A 9894-nucleotide genomic window follows, 5' to 3' on the forward strand; every position below is an offset into this window, starting at 1 on the left:
ATCTGGGATTTTTCTTGTTTCTTGAGATAGGCCTGTAATGATATAAATTTGCCTCTTATTACTGCTTTTCCTACCTCCCAATAATTTTGATCGGATGTATTTTCATTCTCATTTGTTTCCAAGTATCTTTTGATCTTTCCTCTTATTTCTTCTTTGACCCAGTCATTCTTTAAAGGCATGTTGTTTAATCTCCAAATATTTGTGTTTTTTCCCTGCTTTCTTTTTGCAGTTGATATCCAATTTCATAGCTTTGTGGTCAAAGAATACGCTTGGTATGATTTCAGTTTTCTTTCATTTGATGAGGCTAGTTTTATGTCCCAACATATGGTCTATTTTTGAAAATGTTCCATGCACAGTAGAAAAGAATGTATAGTCTGTTTTTCTAGGATGAAGTGTTGTATAAATATCAATTATGTCCATTTGGTCTAATATGTCATTCAGGGCTGATATTTCCTTATGTATTCTCTGTTTGGATGATCTATTCATAGATGTCTATGATGTATTTAAGTCCCCAACTAAAATATTTTTCGTCAATTTCTCCTTTTAGTTCTGTTAGTAGCTGCTTTGTATATTTTGGTGATCCCTGATTGGGGGCACATGTATATATATGTGTATATATACATACATATATATATATACATATATATATATGTATGTGTATATATATGTATATATACGTATATATACGTATATAGATAGATAGATAGATGTTATGTTTTCTTGTTGTACTCTTCCCTTTATCATTATGAAATGTCCATCTTTGTCTCTTTTTACCTTTTTTTTAATCTTGAAGCCTGTTTCATCTGATAGAAATATGAATATACCTGATTTTCTCTGGAAGCTATTTGCTTGGAGTATCAATTTCCACCCTTTCAGTTTAAGTCTATATTTATCCGTGTAGCTGAGATGCATCTCTTAGAGGCAGCATATAGTTGGGTTTTGTTTTTTGATGCAATCTGCTCTACTTGGTTCCTTTTTATTAGTGAGTTCAGTTCATTTACATTTAAGAAGATTGTTGATATATGAGGATTTCCTATATCCATTTTGTCTTTTGTTTTCAGGTATCTCAGTGTTTCTATTGCTTCTTTGTCAATTATCGTTTTCAAGAAGGCCTCCTGTGATCTCAGACTAGGGTAAATTTTGCTGTCACATATTCCCATAGTGATGTGGACTTCTTAACAGTCACCGTGCTAAAAATTGTTTGTAATTCCCTTAAACTGCTAGACTGTAAATTTCATGAGAAGTGGAAAAGCAGCTTTTCATTCACTGTTGGATCTCAAATATATATTCCTCCTATCATATAGACATGCATTTATTAAACTAAATTGAAACTTTTACTAAGTCTATATAGTGCATTACAGATACCTCATACTCAATGAAATTTCCTTGATTCCTATAACATAAATTAGTTCTTTTTAATTTACATAGTTTGAATTTCTCTCATGGCAATAATGCTACTTCTTTAATAAGGCAGAATGAAATGTCTTTAATAATAAGTGAAAGAATTTCACAGTTTTTAATGCATGCTTGTGTCAAATATTTTAATTATGTTATCACATTTAATGTTCCATAAAATCCTATGACAAGAATATCATCCATGATTTTCATACTGGTTACCAAAGAACAGTTATTAAATGGCAATCAGGTTTGCATAATGCCACATTTTCTCTTCTTTCTTTTCATGACAAGTCTGCCAATTTGTAGAGGAAGAAACATTTTCATTTACTATTATTTCTGTTATCTTTTGCCGCTTAATAAACTGTTCACACTTAGTGACATAAAACGACAACCATTTTATTATTCTAACAAATTTCATGGATCAAAGATTTGAACATGGCAGTGGCTTTACTGTGGTCTGCAACATTTGGGGCCCCTGGAAAGTCCTGGATGGCAAGGGCTGAGCTGAATACTGAAAAAGAGAATCATCTGGAGGCTTCTTCATTTACATATTTGGCACCCAGGCTGAGATGATTCAAAGGATGGCTCAAAATTGGCCAAGAGTGTCTGAATCTGGCCACTCCCTGTAACCTGGGCTTCCTCACAGCACTGAAACACAAAGGTTGTTTGGGTTCTTACACTGCAACAGAAGGAATAATTATTCCAATAAGCAGGTATATGGCCTTTTAAGACTTAGCCTCAGAATTCACATAGAATTAATTTGATCATCCTTTGTTAGTTGAAGGAATCACAAGTGGGTTTCTTTAGGGGAAGATAAATGGTGCCTACCTATAATGTTAGGACTTTCAAAGTGTTTGCAGCCATATGTAAAAACTGCCACAGGTAACTTCATTTTTAAAGAGACACCAAAATTATTGTCAGCACCAGAATCAGGATTTCAATGCAGATTGTTAATGCAACATATGTATTTTTCTCATCTTCCTGCTATTATCATTTTTTTTTGAGAAAGGAGAAATGGTAAGAGTTACGTTTTACTCCTCAAATTTCCAGTCATATATAAACTTCCTTTGTGTGTGTGTGTGTGTGTGTGTGTGTGTTTGTAAATCAATAGTATAAATTAAATTACAAAGAAAATTCAAAAATTAGTTTTTAGAAAGCTGAAAAATATGTTTTTATGTCCAAGATTTTACTAAGATATTCAAATATAAACAATGTTTTGAGCAATTGTTTAAAAAAATTAAGCATTCTAATTTTATAAAAGGAACCAGAATAATTGTCCACCAGTCAGTCGCCCATTAAATTTTCTGCTTAGGTCTACTCTCATGGAAGATGTAGCCATCTATAAAATTACCCTGGATTTCAGGTGAGAACGATGGGAAAAAGAAAAAAAAAAGTTTGGGAAAATTGATGATAGAATAATCTTAAATTTAACTGCTATAAACAATAGATGACTCATTACTTGAAAAATGAGGGTATGTTTCAAATTTCTAATTTCACTGGCTCATTGGTAATAAGAGGAGGATTAAGTGATTTTTAAATATGGCATATTTAGAATGATCTTGCAGGAATCTTTGTGTGTGTGTGTGTGTGTGTGTGTGTGTGTGTGTGAGTGTGTGTGTATAATCTTATATGTAGAGATACTATGTGTCATTGCTTTCTTGGTTCAGAAAAACAACAACGACAACAAAAACTGGAGCCGGCCTAAGTAATTGCTGTATTTCTAATCCTTTTAGTACCATCTAAAATCAGTTTCTAATGAAAATCAGAGTTTTACTATGGAATTAGATTTTATTCAGATTTTGAAAATTTAAGGACTCTTGAATCTCCTTAAGTATATTTTAACTTAATACAATTTTAGTTATATTTAGTGTGATAACATCTTGATTAAAGTCATAAAGAAAATGTAACCACATAGTGATGATCTTCACATTTCTATGGGTTAGGTAATGATCAGTTTATCTTATTGTGATTACCTTCAGGAGAAGGATATCATCTACATGGACCTAAAGCTAGGAGCTTTATTTGCATGTTTATTATCTTTGAAAATATACCAATGTAATGAAATGAATTTAAAATTGTAACAGTATTTTTTGTTTGTTTGCTCTGTTTACAATAGTGTTGTCATTCCTTGGAGCTGATAATACTGAACTGCAAAAAAAAAAAAAAATACTTTTAGTTAGTTATTGGAAATTACATCTAAATTATTATTTTTTCTGAAATTTTGTGAATAGCGATGATCTATTACAGATTTAGTGGGAGTCTAAATACTTCTACCTTAAGTTGAAATGAAAAAAATATTTGCGGAATGTTAATTGTATATTTACAAAATTTTTTATAATTGCTACTGACCATATCTGGTATTTTTGTGCAAGGAAATACTTAAAAGTCAGTTTAGGAAAAGACAGCCTTTCTCAGGACTATCATTGTATATATTGTCCTGTTTCACTGCTCCCGGTTCTCTCTTTTTGGTCACATCTCCTGGGTTCCTGCTCCACTTCTTCATATTTCCTTCTCTTTCTGCTGTCTTTGGAAATGTATTCTGACTGTTTCACTGATCTGTTTCCACCAGGCACTTCTTACCCCTGAGTGGCCATTCTTGATTTATGACTACCCACACAACTCTAAGACACTAGCATGTACTAGTTTCCTCTATTTTGGTCTCACAAACTTCAAATAACACAGGCCCCTCCTCTGTGTCCATCTCCTCATAAGGATAGGGACTTAAGACTTTTTTTTTTTTTTTTTGGTAAGGGTTCTGAATCTCTGATTTATTAAACAGCATGGAAATAACAGGTTTACATTATTTTACAAAAAGAGCTCAAGTTGCTCTGAAACAGCAACTGGGCTTGCTGGAGAAAACCAGTTCTTTGTATTACTGCATAAGGACACTGGACTCCTCACCCTATACAATCAGTATGAAGGGCGCGGACTAGTTTTGCGTCAGAAAGAAAATGGAGAAATCCACATACTAAGTAATATATCCACAATGACTCTAATGCATCCCGTGAAAGATAAGCACAAATTTGTAGAAAGGAAAACAAAGCTTTCCAAAGAGAAACTCCTTCACTGTGTTTGTTTATCCATCTGTCACTTGGGGAATGAAGATACCATCTTCAGGATGTTCTGTGTCATTCATTTCACGCACACTTGTAAATGATGATGCTGTGGCAAGTGTAGTCCCATCATTACTGAAGGCAAGTGGTAAGATGATGGTGGGGTACTGATGGAACTGGCACAACCACTTTTTCTTAAAGGATCCTAAATATTTACAAATCCATCAGAACCTCCTGTGGCACATGCATTGTGGTTGTTGTGAAAGGAAACGACTTGACTGGGTAAATCTGTTCAATATTATTTTATTTTAGTCTGTGACACTTGAAGGCATACTTCTTCTGTACCTCAGGGCTTGGGTCCAAGTACTCAACCGCCACTCAGCCTGCAGAATATATGATGCTGCTTGTTTGGAAATGCTCGTATGCAACGCGTCTGGCACTTGGGTCTCGACTCCCGGCACTGTTCCATGCTGCCCACATTCCATAGGTCCCACGCTCACACTCCACGGTCCGCAGGGCCCACAATCAGCTGGTCTCTAGGCACTGAGAGAGTACACACCCTCTCAGGCCGAGAGAAGGTCCCAGCATTGCAAGGAGTTTTGGGATCCAGAAATTTAACTGATTGGTCCCAAGTCCCAGTAACCAACACATTCACTTCTGGACAGTATTCAGCACATCTGATAAGGACATCCTGGGTTACAACCAAATTTTCTTGATCAGTGCTGAAATGATGCATTTTCAATTGATGATCTAATGCCTCACTCCAGGCATACGGTGGAACCTGGAAGGCGCAGTCCAGGACTGTGGAGGTCTGCTGGTACTTGAGCAGCATGGAGTTGACCAGAACGTTATACGGACTCATGTATGTGTCCCAGGAGGAGACCAGCAGGAACTGGGAGGTGTTGGGGCTCAACATCACTGAGGAGATGCCGTCCTCTGGTGGCTGGTCCAGCCTGAACTCGTAAGGGCCTGTCATCTGGTCCAGGAAGTACCTGGCATTAGAACCAGGCATCTGGTCCTGCCCTAAGCCCTTGGAGAAGAGGCTTGTGTCACTGGCTGAGCCATGTCACACGACACCTTGCAGTGTCAAAGCCCACAGCGATCTGAGAACTGTACACGGAAGCATCTGCTTTGGCAGTGAGTCTTTTCCCCACCTTTGCTCCTCAGAAGCTGTATTCAGCCGAGCGGCGCCTCAGCCAGCTCCCAGACTGGGCACCAGGGAGCGGAAGGGCGGGACTTGAGACTTTTTAAGAGCAAACACATTTCACTGCAAGGGGAAAACACACACACACGTTCACACACATACTCCAGCACAGTAATTGCGGGCCAGATAACATGGTCAGAATGAAGAACTTTCATCATATAATGTCATGTCAGTACCCAATAGTGACTTTACTAGTAATTTCTCTACTTCATGAAGAAAAGTGATAAAAGAAACTCAAACAGCTTCATTTCATTTCATGATTTTTTGCATGCCATCATGAAGTCCTTTATTTCCGTTAACTAGAAAACCAGTGATAATACTGCTGCCTGAAAACCATCTGGCCATGTTCACCTGTATCAACAAAGTCTGGCCAATCTGCATTAGCACAAGCTGTTATTTCTGTCTTTGCCAATATTTAACAACGTCAGGTGATTCTGCCTCTTCTCAGGCAGTATATGATATGAAATTCTCAATGACATTTCTGATCTCCTGGGAAGATAATATTTTTATTCTCCACGGGGTTGAAAATGCCTTATAAATTCTGTGATCAGTAAAATATGTGCACAAAGATTGTTTCAATTTCATACATGAATAATTTTTATGACGGTAATCTGATAATCTAAAATATTTATGTTTCAATTAATGTTTTACTTAATGCTTTGCATTCCTTTCTTTTAATCAATCAAAAAGGAGGTATTACCTGTCCAAAAGAAGCTTAGCCATTTATTATCCACTTAAAGCCTACATGAAATAATTCACTTAGCAATGAGCTTTAGGTGTTAAAAAGGGACACTAAAAAAACACACACACAATTGAATATTCAACATGAGAAATTTTAAATTCCTCAGTCTTAGATATTTCAGGATTGGTACTGGTAAACTGGAATATATTTGAGTGAAAAGTGTCTATAAGGCTACCAGACTAGAACTACAATTTAAAGAAAAGAAAAATACTGTATTCAGTAAAAAATAAGACATTCTCCCGCCCCACCCCCCCAAAAAAAAAGTAATCTTTCAAGTCAGGGATTAAACGTGTAGAACCCATGACTTACTTTTAAATTTAAAAGCCTATTGAAAGTTATATTTTTCTAATTGATGAGAGTTCCATTCTAAAAAGAAAGACTGGGCTGCAAAGCAAGAAAATAAAACTTCAATCAGATGTCTTTTCTTATATTTGTTCAAACAGAATTTACTCTGTGACTCATATAATTTGGGTTATAGTTATGCATAGGTATATTTTGATACCTCAAAGCAGCTAAAAAATTCCGAAAATGGAAATCATTTTAGATTAAACATAATTCTAACGAGCAGGGTAGCTTTTTATATTTACGAGTAGGCTCAAATATATTGCACTAAGAATCCTTTGAAAGCCAGTTTTCTATATTTTTATCATGCAGAAATTCATAGACAATGAAAGGAGATTTCATTTTCTCTCTCCCCTTGGCCTTATAACCATTTCCTGCTGTGCTTACCCCTACCTCTGCTAAAAGGGTTGGAAACACAGAGAATTACAAGAATTACTGACATACCTTTTCCTATCCTCTAGTTTCCCAATATATTCCCCATGCCACTCTCTTCTGATTCCCACACTTTTGTTTATAATCTCATTGAGCTGTGTGTTCCTGTGAAGTCTAACCGCCTACCTATGGCTTATGGATCATCATAGCATGTTCTGGTTCACAATGCTGTGGAAGTGTTGCTACTTCGCAATATAATTTAAAATGTTGATTAACAAATCAAATGTAGACATATATATTATACATATTTGAAATATAACTGTTACTGTTTATTTACAAATAACATGCACCGTAAATATATATATACACACACACACATATATATGTGTATATACATATATTTTTTTTTCCTCAGGTGCATCCACCAAGTATTTATTGTGGAGTAATGACTCATGCCTAAAATGCATCCAGACCACCTTCCTCACCAATCTGTTCCAGAACCAAGACACATACACGGACTGATTTTGAATGTCTTGGAACTCTGGGGTGCTCAGTTTGATGGAATCAGATTACCTTAGGCATACTCGTACTTGTATCAATCACTGCCACACTCTCTTTTAAAATGAGATATTCAATCATACAGATATCTATCTAAATTCTATATAACATCTTTTTCCTAGGAAGGGAAGTCCTTAAAGCAGTATTTTATAGAAAGCAGAAGAGGCTGCATATGGGTAGACATAATTTAAAACCAAAATCCCTTCTTACTTCTTAGCCATACATTCTGTTACATAACAGATACCATGAATTGTGTTTCTTTATGTTTTATTTTTGTACTCTTAAAACATGGAAAAAATTATTATTACCATTGTTTCCCTGTCCTTTTTTCTTAATAATATCCTTTCCTTTATTGTCAGTACTGGCAAACAAAATAAAATGCTTGATCCCTAATACCTGTTCAGAAAAATAAAATGGCAGCTAGAATGATGTGAGACTCCAAATAATTATGGTTAATAACAAAAAAGATGAAGCGCATATTTGGTTTAGACAAGTTGCATACTGATGGCATATCATTGAATAAATATTTGAGGGTTTTTTTTTTCTTTATGAAGTAATTGGCATCAAGATAGAAACTATCAAGCACATTTGAAGTGTACTATTTTGAATATCCATACTGCTTTGTAATAAGCAGACGTTTGCAATGACACTGGCCTGGCTGGAGATATTATGTTCAGATTATTTTCATCCTGTCTAAGTAGGTTGAAAAATCAGTATACCTATTCCTTCCCTCCTTCACCTTACACACAATTTTGTGATGCTGCATGTTAACATTTCTGGTAAATTAATCTTATAAAATTATTTTACATTTATCTCTACAGAAGACATACACAAAAACATCAACACAGATTTTTTTCTTCAATGCACCAGGATTTTTTAGACATACGTAAGTCATATATTTGTATTGCCAATCAATTTCTAAAAATGTTTTAGGAAATAAATAAGAATTTTTCCTATTAATACTATTATTCCCATTAATTGTTAGAGGATTCTGTTTGACTTTGACATTCACAAAGTTGAGGATTTCATTTTCAGTGCCTTTTAGAGATGAGTTTCAATAGCGATCCTGGGATAACTACTGTCTTTGAGGGAGTGAAATCAGTGACGGGATGTTGCAGGAAACACTATTGCTATTTTCCTTACCAAAAGTCCTCAACATTGAAGAAAAAAAAGGCTCTGATTTGAAATCCACAAAAGAGGTACCGTGATTCCCCAAAAATAAGACCTAGCCGGACCATCAGCTCTAATGTGTCTTTTGGAGCAAAAATTAATATAAGACCTGGCCTTATATTAATTAAGACCTGAGCAAAAATTAGAGCAAAAATTAATATAAAACCTGGTCTTATTAATTAAAATAAGATTATTTATTAAAATTAGAGCAAAGATTAATATAAGACCAAAAATTAGAGCAAAAATTAATATAAAACCTGGTCTTATTAAGACCTGGTAGTAAAATAAAACCAGTAGTAAAATAAGATCGGGTCTTATATTAATTTTTGCTCCAAAAGATGCATTAGAGCTGACGGTCTGACTAGGTCTTATTTTCAAGGAAACACAATATATAAAAGAGAGCACTGAAATTTAATTACATAAATAAAAGAGTGGGATGTACACCTCAGTTAGCAATGTTACCAGAGGTTGCTTCTCAAAATCTCTGCACAGTCTGCAGACATGAAGGAAGAGATGACTAGAGCAGCACATTGCACATAATGGGCTGAAGTTAGGGACACATGCAAAATGAGTAGAAAATACATAGAGTAAGAATTTTTAAGGGGGAAAGGGGTGATACATGAGGGTAAAGGGGATCAAATAGATGGTGACGCAAGAACTGACTCTGGGTGGTGAACACACAATGGGATTTATAGATGATGTAATATAGAATTTTATACCTGAAATTTATGTAAGTTAACTAACAATTGTCACCCCAATAAACTTTAATTAAAAAAAAAAAAGAATGTTGTTTACAAAAGCTACTTTTCTGTTTCTTTATTTCGGGTCTACTTGGTTTTACTAAGGTTTTCTTCCTAAGTCCATATACTACAGAAAGACTCTGAAATTCATTTCATTTGTTTCTGATATTTGAATTTCTTTTTAGCTAGGGACTTCCTTGCTACTTTAAGTATCTTGTGGAATCCCAGTCAACTGTTACAGTCTTCTTTGATGTTTTAAAATGAATTTTCTTGTATTTTGCATGCAACACAATTTCGGAATAGTAAAAAAAAAAA

General features: G+C 34.9%; 1 pseudogene across 1 annotated transcript; it reads right to left on the bottom strand.

Moving 5' to 3' along the window:
- Positions 1 to 4474: 4474 nt before the first annotated feature.
- Positions 4475 to 5427, bottom strand: LOC308499480 (mitotic checkpoint protein BUB3-like; annotated as a pseudogene). Its single transcript has one exon. The product of its transcript is annotated as a mitotic checkpoint protein BUB3-like (transcript).
- Between the last annotated feature and the right edge of the window lie 4467 nt (positions 5428 to 9894).

This window comes from Rhinolophus hipposideros (genome assembly GCF_964194185.1).
Source record: "Rhinolophus hipposideros genome assembly, chromosome: 1".
Lineage (NCBI taxonomy): Eukaryota > Metazoa > Chordata > Mammalia > Chiroptera > Rhinolophidae > Rhinolophus > Rhinolophus hipposideros.